Source organism: Chlorocebus sabaeus, chromosome 14 (assembly GCF_047675955.1).
Source record: "Chlorocebus sabaeus isolate Y175 chromosome 14, mChlSab1.0.hap1, whole genome shotgun sequence".
NCBI lineage: Eukaryota > Metazoa > Chordata > Mammalia > Primates > Cercopithecidae > Chlorocebus > Chlorocebus sabaeus.
This window is the reverse complement of record NC_132917.1, coordinates 108,500,046-108,512,981: the sequence shown is the minus strand read 5'-3', so window position 1 is coordinate 108,512,981 and position 12,936 is coordinate 108,500,046.

Here is a 12,936-nt window from a genome sequence, read left to right as displayed (position 1 = left end):
TTTATCTGTCCTTTCAAACAACTTCAGAGAATGGCTTCAGTAGTAATCTGATATAAAAATATCTGAAAAAAAATCTTTAGAAAAATTCATTTCAAAAACACATCAAACTCCACATTTTCAACAAGTTTCTGTAGTTCAAGTTACTATAGCAACTAAGTATGTTTTTTGTTTAAAGGGTCCACTCTCTTGATCTTCTTCGCCCAGTATCCTTCATTCAATTCATCACCCCCCATTAATGGTACATACAGGAAAAGGTTTTTTTGTTGTTGTTGTCGTTGTTGTTGTTGTTGTTGCTTTTTAAACAGAATTGCCTAAAAGCACAACAGAAGGATCAAAGATACTAAAATCAAGACTCTTAGAAGACAAACGTCAGGTTCGAAAGCATTCACCTTCTGAAATTCTTGTTCTCTTTTATTTATTTATTTACTTTTTACCTTTGTGACCACGGCTGTTCCCTGAACCCAAACTCTCACACACAAGTTTCTGGGGGAAACTCTGATATTTGTGCATGCAGGTGGGTGAACAGCCTTTGGGGAAAAGAATCAGCCTCTTTGGAATTTAAAGGAGGCAAAAGAAGCGCCCGCGGGCTGGGTCGTCTCTGCCTTTGTGAGCTACCAAGCAGGCAAGTTCCTCTCCGCGCCAGCCCGATGCTCTCCCGGCCCCCTGCAGCCCTTCCTCGGCCCCTTCTACCCATCTCCTGCGCCCAGACTTTGTAGCCTCTTGCACCCTCACAGCAGCGGTGCCAGACAGCAAACCCGCCGTTGCATCCCACCGAGAGGCAAAAACGCCGCGTCCCTCCCCTCTAAAACCGCCCGGGCTCGGTGCCCAAGGCGTTTCCGAGGGTGCGGGCCCCTAGGCGCAGGAATGCCCGCTAAGCTCCTACCTGGAGTGGTAGCTGCACGCGAAAGCGCTCCGCCCGGGGCCGCCGCCCCCTGGCACCGTGAGGGGTGTGGGTGCGAGGGTGAAGAAAGGGAGGGTGCGGGGTGGGGCGAGGGTGCAGTGCGGAGGGGGGCCAGTCGGTCAGGGCGGCTCCTCACCCGGCGTCTCCAAGAACCTGGGAGCGCGCAGAGTTGACAGGTGTGGGCGCCGGCGGAGGGCGCGCGGCGCCGGGCGAGGTGGCAATCGATCGAGTATTGGGAAAAGTCCCCTTTATAAGGGCGGCCGGCGGGGGCGATCGTCAGAGCTCAGGAGGCGGACGTCAGAGGAAAGTGGTGCTGGGGCGTGTGCTGGGGAAGCTGCCCTCGCGAGGAGGGTGGGTGTGCGGGATGCGAAGGAAACGGGGCCCAAGGAGCTGGGGGGCAGGCTGGGCTCAGGTCCGCGCTGCCAGCCATGGTATCCCCAGCCATGGGATCCCCATCTCGAGGCAAGTACCTGCCACTCCATTCTCCTCCTCCAGAAAACTGGGCAGAGATCCCTTAGGGTCATTCCCAGTCTAACTTCTCATCCCTATGGTTGGAAGCTGGGAATGGGGAGGGTCTCAGAGGACTACATTTTCAGAAGCAGCAGCAGCAGCTGGAAGCCTAGTGGAGAGAAGTTCTTTTCTTCCCAGGTCAGAGTCTGGAATTGTTTCCTGAGGAGTCTCTCTGAGAGGGAAGGGGTGTTTCCTGCGGCCTCTCCTGGGCCCTGTTGGAAGCTGTTCCTGGCGTCCCTGGTGATGGGCTCCCTGAAGGAGACATTTCAGGAAGGTTTAGAAAGTCCTTTTTACATTCATGACCCTGCCACTTAAAAGTAGGGCTACGATGAAGGACGCTAGGAGTGGTCCAGATTAACATTGAGGTTATCACAGAAGCCAGACAAGATGGCTTTCCCGGTGGGGCCCTTTGGGCTGCTGGCCTGCTGAATATCCTATTCCAGCTTACACAAATTTGCTGTTAGTTTACAATATATCAATGTACCTACCTATTTTTTATAGATCTTTTATATATTACACATATAAATATGTATCTATAGATGTATTCCTAAATCTAGGTATATACGGATAGACGCAGATACCTATGTGAATGTGAATGGAGGAAGAGAGAAGAGTGGGAGAGAATAAGACAGAAGAGCCACAAGCCACGAAGCCACAAGCACTCGGACCACTGTCTCACTTCTTTCCACATTCCACCATGAGAGTGTATTTAACAGTGAAATACACAAATCTAACAAGGAATAGAATAAATAAGAGTACCTCTGAACTACTGTTCACCTCTCTAGGCCAGTCAGACCATCTCCCCTTTTTCTTACACTGGATTTTGAAATTCACCTTCAAATTTATATTACTACCCCTTTTCTTTCTTCCCTGTATAAACAATAACTGCATCCAACTCCCTCTTTTGAGGTGAGAAAGCCTAGGGAATTCAAACAGAAACTAAGACGGGCCAAAAGACCTGCAAAGATAGTTATTTCCCCTGGGTTGTATGACTAGTTCATTGATTTTTCTGGAAAAGACTTAGGTTGCCTTTTAATATAACCCCATTTTTACATATACATTTTATTAATTTAAGCAATTTTAAGGAACTGGCAGAGGGAAACAGATGGGGTTTCATATAATTACCCATGTGTTTTAAAAGAGGTTCATTCATTCATTCATCCATCCATCCATTCATTGATTGCTTTTGTTTTTGTCTTCTATAACTCATTTTCTGATTCTGGGCCTTAGCCTCAGGTTAACTTATGTATTTCCTGCCAGAATATACTTACGATGATGATGACACACAGCTTATTGCTGTAGCAGGGCAGGCCTGGGCAATTGCAGTGTCTGAAATAGTGCACAGGCCTAAGGTCAGGGAGCTTGACTCAGATCCAAAGAGAGACTGAAGAGGCAGCCGTCCTCAGAGAACATCACCCGCCTTTAGGTATGAGAATTGGGAGTGCAGCCAAAGCACACCTCCGAGAGCCCACCTAATCCACTTTGAGAAGCCAGGCTTGCCAGACTCTAGACTCAGTGCCAGATCTGAGAATGGACAATGACCTTGACAGCGGCCGAACTAATTCTGGCCTGGCAGAGCGGCTGTCCTCCACGACAAGAAACACCAGTTGAAAATGACAACTGCTGATGTATTAAGTCTAGTACTGGGGAGACATTTCCTCATTTGCTCAGTCCTTTGCACTCTGCGTCTGATCTAAGGATGAAGCTGCATGTGAATTTCTGTGCCAAGGTGTCATTTCCCAGACACCCATTTCTCTTTTGTCTTTAATATGGGTACTTTAATATGTACCTCTTCCTCGCCTCTCCTGAGAATATGTGATCATGCATGGATTTAGGGACCTACGTGTCAGTGGGAGATCAATTCCCGCTTTGGGGGAGAAAAAGCAGGTTTTGCATTTACAAATCATTTATTTAAAAAAAAAAAAACACATTTTCTGAGCGCCTTTTACATTCTAAACACTCTCCTCAGTACTGAGAATACATCTAGAAAATGATATAAACCTTACCCTCAAGTAATTTATCCATGAAAAGAAATAAAGAACAAAGAAACAAAAGCTCCACTTCTATATACTATTGTAAGTGCATATCTATATACACAGATTTTAGGGAAAGTACAAACAAAAGGTCTTCATCAGATGCAGGAATTCTTCCTGGAGGAGCAGAGAGAGTCATTTATCCAATAAATGTATAAAAACACCTGGCCAGGCACGGTGGCTCACGCCTGTAATCCCAGCACTTTTGGAGGTTGAGGCGGACAGTTTACCTGAGGTCAGGGGTTCGAGACCAGCCTGGCCAACATGGTGAAACTCCGTCTCTACTAAAAATACAAAAATTAGCCGGGCGTGGTGGCAGGCACCTGTAATCCCAGCTACTCGGGAGACTGAGGCAGGAGAATTGCTTGAGCCCGGCAGGCGGAGGTTGCAGTGAGCTGATATAGTGTCATTGCACTCCAGTCTGGCCGACAGAGCAAGACTCTGTCTCAAAAAACAACAATATAGCAACAGCACAAAAAAACAAAAACAAAAACAGAAAAAAAACACCTGTTGCCTTGTGCTAGGTATATACTCAATTGATTGAAATGAAAAGATCCCTGTCTTTAATAGGTTAACAGTCTCTGACCTTGCCATTCAAAGTACACTTCATGGAACAGCAGCATCAGCATTACTTTTTTTTTTTTTTTTTAAATAACAGCTTTGGTAATTCGAGAATGTCATCACTTGGTCTATACATTTTGAACATGTTTCAAATATGATCCAAATGCATGTTGAGATTGTGGGGGCCCATTTTGCTTGATTTATTATCCTTCCTAATGCTCCAGTTTCCCCATACAATGTTAACTTAAATCTTTCATACCTTTTAATGGATTACATTTAGCTTGAATTAAAATTGGCCAGTCATTTCCAAACCAGGTTGATCATCAAAATTATAGAGTTCTTTAAAAATTGCAGCTACTAAGGTCCCAGAGCACAAATTCTGACTTTGTAAATCTTGGGCAAGGGTTTGGGAACCTGGTTTTCTTTCAACCTTTCCCCAATGATCTTGATGACAAGCTGGGATTGGAAGACGATGTTGAGTTTCAGAGTGGAAATAACTTTGAAAGTCAAAACAGACAACTTTAGCTCAGGTTAACTAGTTATGGAATCTTTATCAAATTATGTTATCTTCACTGTGTTTTAATGTTCTTATCTGTAAAGTGGAAATAAATAAAAGGTCGTTTCAATCTCATGGGAGTGTGAGGATTCATTGAAATGGCCTTTTGCACCCATGGGTTCTGCATCCATGGATTCAACCAACTGGGGATTGAAAATATTGGGTAAAAAAGCATGTCTGTACTAAACTCAGACAGACTTTTTTTCCCTCATCAATTTCCAAACAATATAGCATAACAACATTTACATAGCATTTACATTGTATTAAGAATTACAAGTATTCTAGAAGTGATTTAAAGTATATGTAACGATGTACATAGGTTATATGCAAATACTATACCATTTTGTATCAGAGAATGACCATCTGCCGATTTTGGAATCAGAGGGTGATCCTAGGTATGGAGGAATGACTGTGTTTTTAAACACTGAGTGCAGTGCATATTTCCCTTTGGTCCTCAATATATAGTAAGCAATTGCTGCTGCTGCAGTTTCTGTTACTGTTGCTTTGATTCATTATTGAAGCCTGCTGATGTTCTGGCCTCTGGTGGCAGTCAGTTATTAATCCATTGCTAGTGCTGTGGATAAATGCATCTGACCTTTCTTTACCTAATGGTAAAGAAATATTTTGCTAATAACCTCAGGGGTGCATCAGAGGTTCATATATTCAGCAAACCACACCATGGACTAAAGTCTAGATTCTATTTCTTAACCAAATTTTAATGTAATCAAATTTATGCCTTTGTAGATCAGGCCAGGAGTAGTGTCGGTCATCCACTTTCATAGAGATACATATGGAAGGGTCCTCTCGCTGCTTCTTTCTCAGCCTTTTCTCCCTCAGCTTCACACTCAGTCCTTAGCAACAGTTCCTAGCTTTTTTTTAAGGCACTTTTTTACCCACCTAGTATGAAGCTAACCCTTTCTCATTCTTTTAGACTCAACTCACATATGGAGAGAAGAGAAACTTCCCTGATTTCCGTCTATAACCAGACTGGGTCATGTGTTCCTTTTCTAAGCTGCTCACCCATGGTACCTACTAGTATATAACAGTGGTCTACAGATCTCATGCCTGTTTCTCAATTAGTCTGTGAACTCTGTAAAGGGGACTACCCTATTCCATTTACCTTTACTCACAGAACACTTAACACAGTGCCTGGAATACTACTAGACAAAAACTTAGTTAAACTGTATTTGTTTTACAGAAGGAAAATATGAGACTCAAAATGAGTGAATATCTGAGAAATCGTTTAATCCAAATCTAAGTAGAAAACTGAGATTTGGAGGAGGCAATGGGACCATTCTGGTTATTATGTACATGTATGTCATCATGGGTTTAAATTGCATTGATTTGTATAAGGTCACACAACCAGTTAGTGGCAGATATAAAACAGTTCTCTTGCCTCCCAAATGAATGATTTTTAACCTTAGGTAAATAGTGCTCTTACACTCAATTTGATATTACTCTATCCCAAAATTGTACATAGTCTTTATTTAACAATTTATATTTATATTCATTTTGTAATATAAATAAAATGCAGCTATAATTTTAAAAATGCAATCATAAGAAAGATGGAGAAAAAATAGCTCAGGGATTAGAGCTGATGGGGGAAAACTGACATTTTTGGTAAAAATTCTATTACGCCAATCTGAGCACGTTCGAACAGACCTCTGTGTCCTCACTATAACAATAACACTAGAATTAATCACTTGAGTACACATCAATTTGATTGAAATGCAATTGCCCAACAAATGCCAAGTTATTTTCTTATGTCCTTATGATAAATGACATATGGTGACTAAATCTTCATACTTCTAAAACAAGCAGTTATATAGGAATTATACAGTTGTATACCTTCATTGTTATAAAAATGTATGACAGTGATAAAACGTATTTTAGCGTCAATGATTTCTCTCCATTGGTAGTATTAGAGTCATTCTGTGCAACATTCTTATAGCTCTTCATATCAGCATAAGATATTTTTCCTTCTGGTTATTATTCCAGTATTTTATTATGAAAATATTCAAACAAATATCAAGATTAAAACATATATCAAAGTTAACATCCATATACTTACCACCTAAATTCTACCATTAAAATTTCTTTATCAGTCTATCTATCTTTAACCATTCATCAATTCATCTCATTTATTGATGCATTTCAAAGTAAATGGCACAAGTGCAATTCCCCTAAATACTTCAGCAAGTGTATTATTAACTAGACATTAACAATTATGTGTGTGTATATATATATAGTTGTTGAGGTAAAATTTATATAGAATAAAGTACAGGACTCTTGAAGTTATGAAATGAGTTTTGATAAATTAAATAAGTTTTGATAAATGCAAGTATCACTGTAAATCAAACGCTGATCAAGATATAAAGCATTATTTTTGCCCCAGAAATTCTCTTATGTATTTCTGAGTCCCTGCCATTGAATCTAAGAGACAATGTTATGATTTTTCTTCCACTATAGATTAATTTTGTCTATTTTAGAACTTTATATAAAGTGAATCATACAATGCATATTTGTACTTCACATATTTTTGAGACTCATTTATAGTGTCAACTGGAAAATTATTTCTTTATTTTTTCCTGTCATATTCTATTGTGGGATTACGCCACAGTTAATTATCTATGTTCTAATTGATAGGCACCTAGGGTGTGTCCAATTTTTCATGATTATATATAAAGCTGCTCTGAGCAAGTATTTCTGTGAACACAGGTTTTTATATGTTCATATCCTTGACAGCATTTGATGTTATCAGTCTTGTTTTAAAATATTTTTATGTATATTCTTTTAATTTTAATCATTCTGGTGCTTATGTAGAGATATGTCATTGTGAACTTAATTTGCATTTTCCTTATGCCTAATAATCTTAAGCACGTTTTATGTGTTTAATGATTAATTCTAGGCCTTCTTTTGTGAGGAATATATTCAAAAATTTTCCCCATGTGTGATGAGTTGCTTGTCTCCATTATTGAATTGCAAACATCATTTATACATCGGGGATATCTGCATTCTACATATGTTTTGTGAATGTTTTCTTCTAATCAATGCCTTGCCTGTCCATTTTCTTAATGAGACTCTGAAGTTTTCAGTTTTGAATAATTCTAATTATTTTCTTTAGTTTCAGTGTCCTCTCTGTAAACCTTTGCTTATCTCAAGTCAAAAAATGTTTTTTAATGTTTTCTTTTAAAAACATATAATTTTAGGGTTAACGTTTTGTTCTATGATCGATCTTAATATGTGTGTATGGTAGAAGGAAATATTACATCATTCTTTTTCCAAATATTTTCTGTCTCATTCTCTTTCTCCTCTTCTATGTCTTTGAGCATATGCATGTAAGACTCTTGAATTTGTCTACAGAATCTTAAGGTTATTTTATTCAATCTTTTAAAAATGATTTTCTGATTGGATACTTTTTATTGATAAATCTTTAAATTCATTGACACTTTTTTGTGATCTCCATTATGCTGTTACCCCATCCAATTCTTTTTAAAATTTATGGGTTTTTTTTATTATTATACTTTAAGTTCTGGGTTATATGTGCAGAACGTGCAGTTTTGTCACATAGGTATATATTTGCCATGGTGGTTTGCTGCATCTGTCAACCAGTCACCTACGTTAAGTGTTTCTCCCAATGCTATCCCTCCTCCAGTCCCCCAGCCCCCACAGGCCCCAGTGTGTGATGTTCCCCTCCCTGTGTCCATGTGTTCCCACCATTCATCTCCCACTTACGAGTGAGAATATGTGGTGCTTAGTTTTCTGATCTTGTGATAGTTTGCTGAGAATGATGGTTTCCAACTTCATTCATGTCCCTGCCAAAGACATGAACTCATATTTTTTATGGTTGCATAGTATTCCATGCTGTATATGTGCCACATTTTCTAAATCCAGTCTATCATTGATGGACATTTGGGTTGATTCCAAGTCTTTGCAATTGTGAATAGTGCCACAGTAAACATACGTGTGCATGTGTCCCTATTGTTGAATGATTTATAATCTTTTGGGTATATGCCCAATAATGGGATTGCTGGGCCAAATGGTATTTCTAGTTCTAGATCCTTGAGGAATTGCCACACTTTCTTCTACAATGGTTAAACTAATGTGCACTTCCACCACATCATCTCCAGCATCTGTTGTTTCCTGACTTTTTAATGATCGCCATTCTAACTGGAGTGAGGTGATATCTCATTGTGGTTTTGATTTGCATTTCTCTAATGATCAGTGATGATGAGGTTTTTTTCATATGTTTGTTGGCTGCATAAACATCTTCTTTTGAGAAATGTCTGTTCATATCCTTTTCCCATTATTTGATGGGATTGTTTGTTTTTTTCTTGTAAATTTGTTTGAGTTCTTTGTAGATTCTGGATATTAGTCCTTTGTCAGATGGATAGATTGCAAAAATTTTCTCCTGCTCTCTAGATTGCCTGTTCACTCCGATGATAGTTTCTTTTGCTGTGCAGAAGCTCTTTACTTTAACTAGATCGCATTTGTCAATTTTGGCGGTTTTTGCCATTGCTTTTGGTGTTTTAGACATGAAGTCTTTGCCCATGCCTGTATACTGAATGGTATTGCCCAGGTTTTTTTCCAGAATTTTTATGGTCCTAGGTCTTACATTTAAGTCTTTGATCCATCTTGAGTTAATTTTTGTATAAGGTGTAAGGAAGGGGTCCAGTTTCAGTTTTATGCATATGGTAGCTAGTTTTCCAACACCATTTATTAAATAGGGAATCTTTTCCTGATTGCTTGTGTGTGTCAGATTTGTCAAAGATCAGATGGTGGTAGATGTGGGGTGTTATTTCTGAGGCCTCCATTCTGTTCCATTGGCCTGTATATCTGCCTTGGTACCGGTACCATGCTGTTTTGGTTACCGTAGCCTTGTAGTATAGTTTGGAGTCAGGTGTATTTTTTGGTCTGAAATTTCTGCTTATTCCTTTGGAACTGTTATGTGTGCTGAATTTTCTATCACTTCATTCAGTATGACATATTTTCCTTATATAGTCAAGCATAGTTAAAATAAATGCCTTGTCTGCTTATGGCAACATCTGTGCCATCTAGGGTTTGTCCCTGTTACTACCTTTTCTGTTGGGAATTGGTCACATTTTTCTGTTGCTTCCATGTAGAGGGATTTAGCTCATATTCTGGATAATATTAATCATAAATTTTGGATCCAGCATATTCTTCTAACCACTTTTCCTTTATTTACCATTTTATTTTCATCTAAATATTGGTTTTGTCTCATTTTTAAAAGTAATTTATTGAGGTAAAGTTTACATAACATAATTTCAACATTTTAAAGTTAAGAATTCAGGGGTATTTAATGCATTCACAGTGTTGTGCAACCATCACCTATATCTGCTTCAAAAACACTCCAAAGTAAAACTCTTACTCATTGAATAGTTTCTCATCACTTCCTCACTCTTTTCAGCCCCTGGAAAAACCAATCTGCATTCTGTCTCTATAGATTTGTTTACTTTGACTATTTTATACAAGTGGACTCAAACAAACTGTGATACTTTGTGCCTGACTTCTTTCACATGGCACAATATTTTGGAAGTTCATCTATACTGTAGCATGTGTCAGTGGTTCATTTTGCTGCAAAATAACAGTTCATTGTATGTGTATATTACAATTTGTTTATCCACTCATCATCTCATTTTCTTGTTGTACTCTTTGCAGAAATATCTGCTTTATTCATTTCCCTTGGGTCTAAAGGAAGTCTCTTGCACACAGAAGACAGAGAAAAAAATTTAAAAAAAAATTATTCTGTCAATCTCTGCCATTTTTTGGATAGTCTAATCCAATTACCTTTAAAGTAATCATTAACAAGAAAAGATTTATTTTGGACATTTTGCTATTTGTTTCCTGTAGATTTTATAACTTTTTTATACCTTATTTCCTCCATTACTTTCTTCTTTTTTTGAATATTTGTGTGGTGTGTGTGTGTGTGTGTGTGTGTGTGTGTCTTTATATCTTTCTATTATGGTCTGAATTTTGTCTCCCCCGAATTCATATATTAAAGATCCAGTGTTTGACATGGCTGTATTTGGATAGAGAGCCTTTAATGGGCTAATTAAAATTAAGTGAAGGCATAAGGGTCAGGACTTATTCTGTTAAGATTCTCCTTACTGCTTATAATGTAATGCAAGAGAAAGGTCGAAGGAAATTCAAACGTGAATTTTAACCACTTGTTTACAGTGTGAAAATAAGAAAGTATGTTCTGGAGAGAATACCAAGGGTGTAGCTGAAATACCACTCTATAGAGTGATTATCCATGTATTTAATCAGCTGTCTTAGCTGAATCTAGAAATAAAGATCAGATTATAGCAGCAGAAATATTGTCAGCTGGCATTAAAGAGTTGATAGAGACACAGGACATAGTAAAAGAAGGCTACCTGATTTCTGAAATTTTACAGGATGGTACAATAGGGCTAGTGGCATTCATCCACTCATTTCTAACTTTTGTAATTTAAACTTTCTCTTTTTTAATTTAGGCATATACACCTATAAATTTCTCTTTAAGAACTGATTTTGCAGTTATCCTACAGCTTATGGCATTTTTAAAATTTTCATTCATCTTAAAGTATCCTTTATTCTGTAACCCTTTGGATTTTTATTAGCGTGATATTGCATTTTCATGTATTTATGAATTTTACAGTTTTTCTTCTAATATTGATATTAGTTTCATTCCATTGTGATTGCAAATGATACTATACATGATTTAAATTTTTAAAATATATTAATAGTTGTTTTGTACTTAACATATGACCTGTGCCAGAAAATGTTGCATGTACACTTGAGAAAAAGGTGTATTCTGCTGTTGTTGAATGCAGTGTTCTGTACATATCTGTAAGGTACAATTGGTTTATAGTGTTGTTCAAGTCCTCTCTTTGTTGTTTTTCCTGGTTATTCTATCCATTAATGAGAGTGAGGTATTGTTTTATTATAATTGTTCATATAACTGTTATTTTAGTACTAATTTCCCCTTAATTATGCACATGTTTGCTTCATATACTTTGGGGCTTCCTGTTTGGTGCATGTATATTTATAGTTGTTATATTTTCTTGGTGATTTAACCCTTAAACCTATGTAACGTCCTTCTTTGACTCTTCTAACAGTTTATTATAAGTCTATTTTGTCTGATATTAGTATATACACATGTTGGCTCAAATGTTTGATGGTGTCTCCCGTGTCCCTTAGGCTCTATTTAATTTTCTTAATTTTTTTTCTATATGTATTCCTTAGATTTAATAGGTTCAGTTTCTCATCTTCAAGTTTACTGGTTTGTCTTCTGCTTGTTTTAAACTGCTGTTGAACCCCTGTAGTAAATTTTTTGTTTCACTTATTAAAATGTATAGCTCTAGAATTCTTTTTAGCTACTTTTTATAGTTTTGGTATCTATTGATATTCTCATTTTGTCATATATACAGAAATATAACTATATAGAGAGTTATAAATATGTGTGTATATATATAGTCATGTATGTGTGCGTGTGTGTGTGTGTGTATATATATATAAAGCTTGTAGTTTATTGTCCATGTTGCCCCTAAACCCCTTGTGTATATTTAAAACAATTGTTCTAAAGCCTTTATCTAGTAAGTCCAATGTTTTCACTTCTTCAGGTACAATTTCTATTTATTTTGTTCCTTTGAATGAGCCATGATATCTTGTTTCTTTGCATGCCTTGTGACTTTTGGTTGAAAATTAGGCATTTTATGATTAGAATGGGATAACTCCAGAAATTAAATTTTCCCCCTCCACCCAAGGTTTGCTGTTTATTTTGATTATTAAAATTTGTAGTAGCCAAATTTCTAAGGCTTTTCCAGTCATTTTGCAAAGATTATTTCTTATTGCATGTAATCACCAAAGTCTCTATGCCTTTAGCTCATTAGCTAGTACTTTGATAGAGGTTTATTTGAGTGACAAAATAGCAGGGAGGTAGAGAATATTCACCAGATTGTCTCTGTGCTGGTGTACTCCATCACCACTTAGCTTTACCTTCTCTGAGTCTGGTGATTATCCCTAAGTGAAAGTGTAAGGCCTTTGCAGGACATTTATAAAAACATGTCTGTTTTTATCTTTGATGTTTCTGTGGGGAAATATGAACTTAGTGATTCCTTTTGCTAATGTCACTTCTAGTGTCTCATCAGTTATGGGATTCTGTGATTTTATTTTTATTACTCTCTAAATATTTTATAATTTACCTTGTGATTTCTTCTTTGACACATGAACTCATAAGTGTGTTTAATTTTCACATATTTGGGTTTTTAAAAAGTTTTGTTCTGTTATTGATTTCTAGTTTTATTTCACTGTGTTTAAAAATATACTTTGTGGGTGATTTCAATATTTAAAAGTTTAACACTTATTTTGTGGCA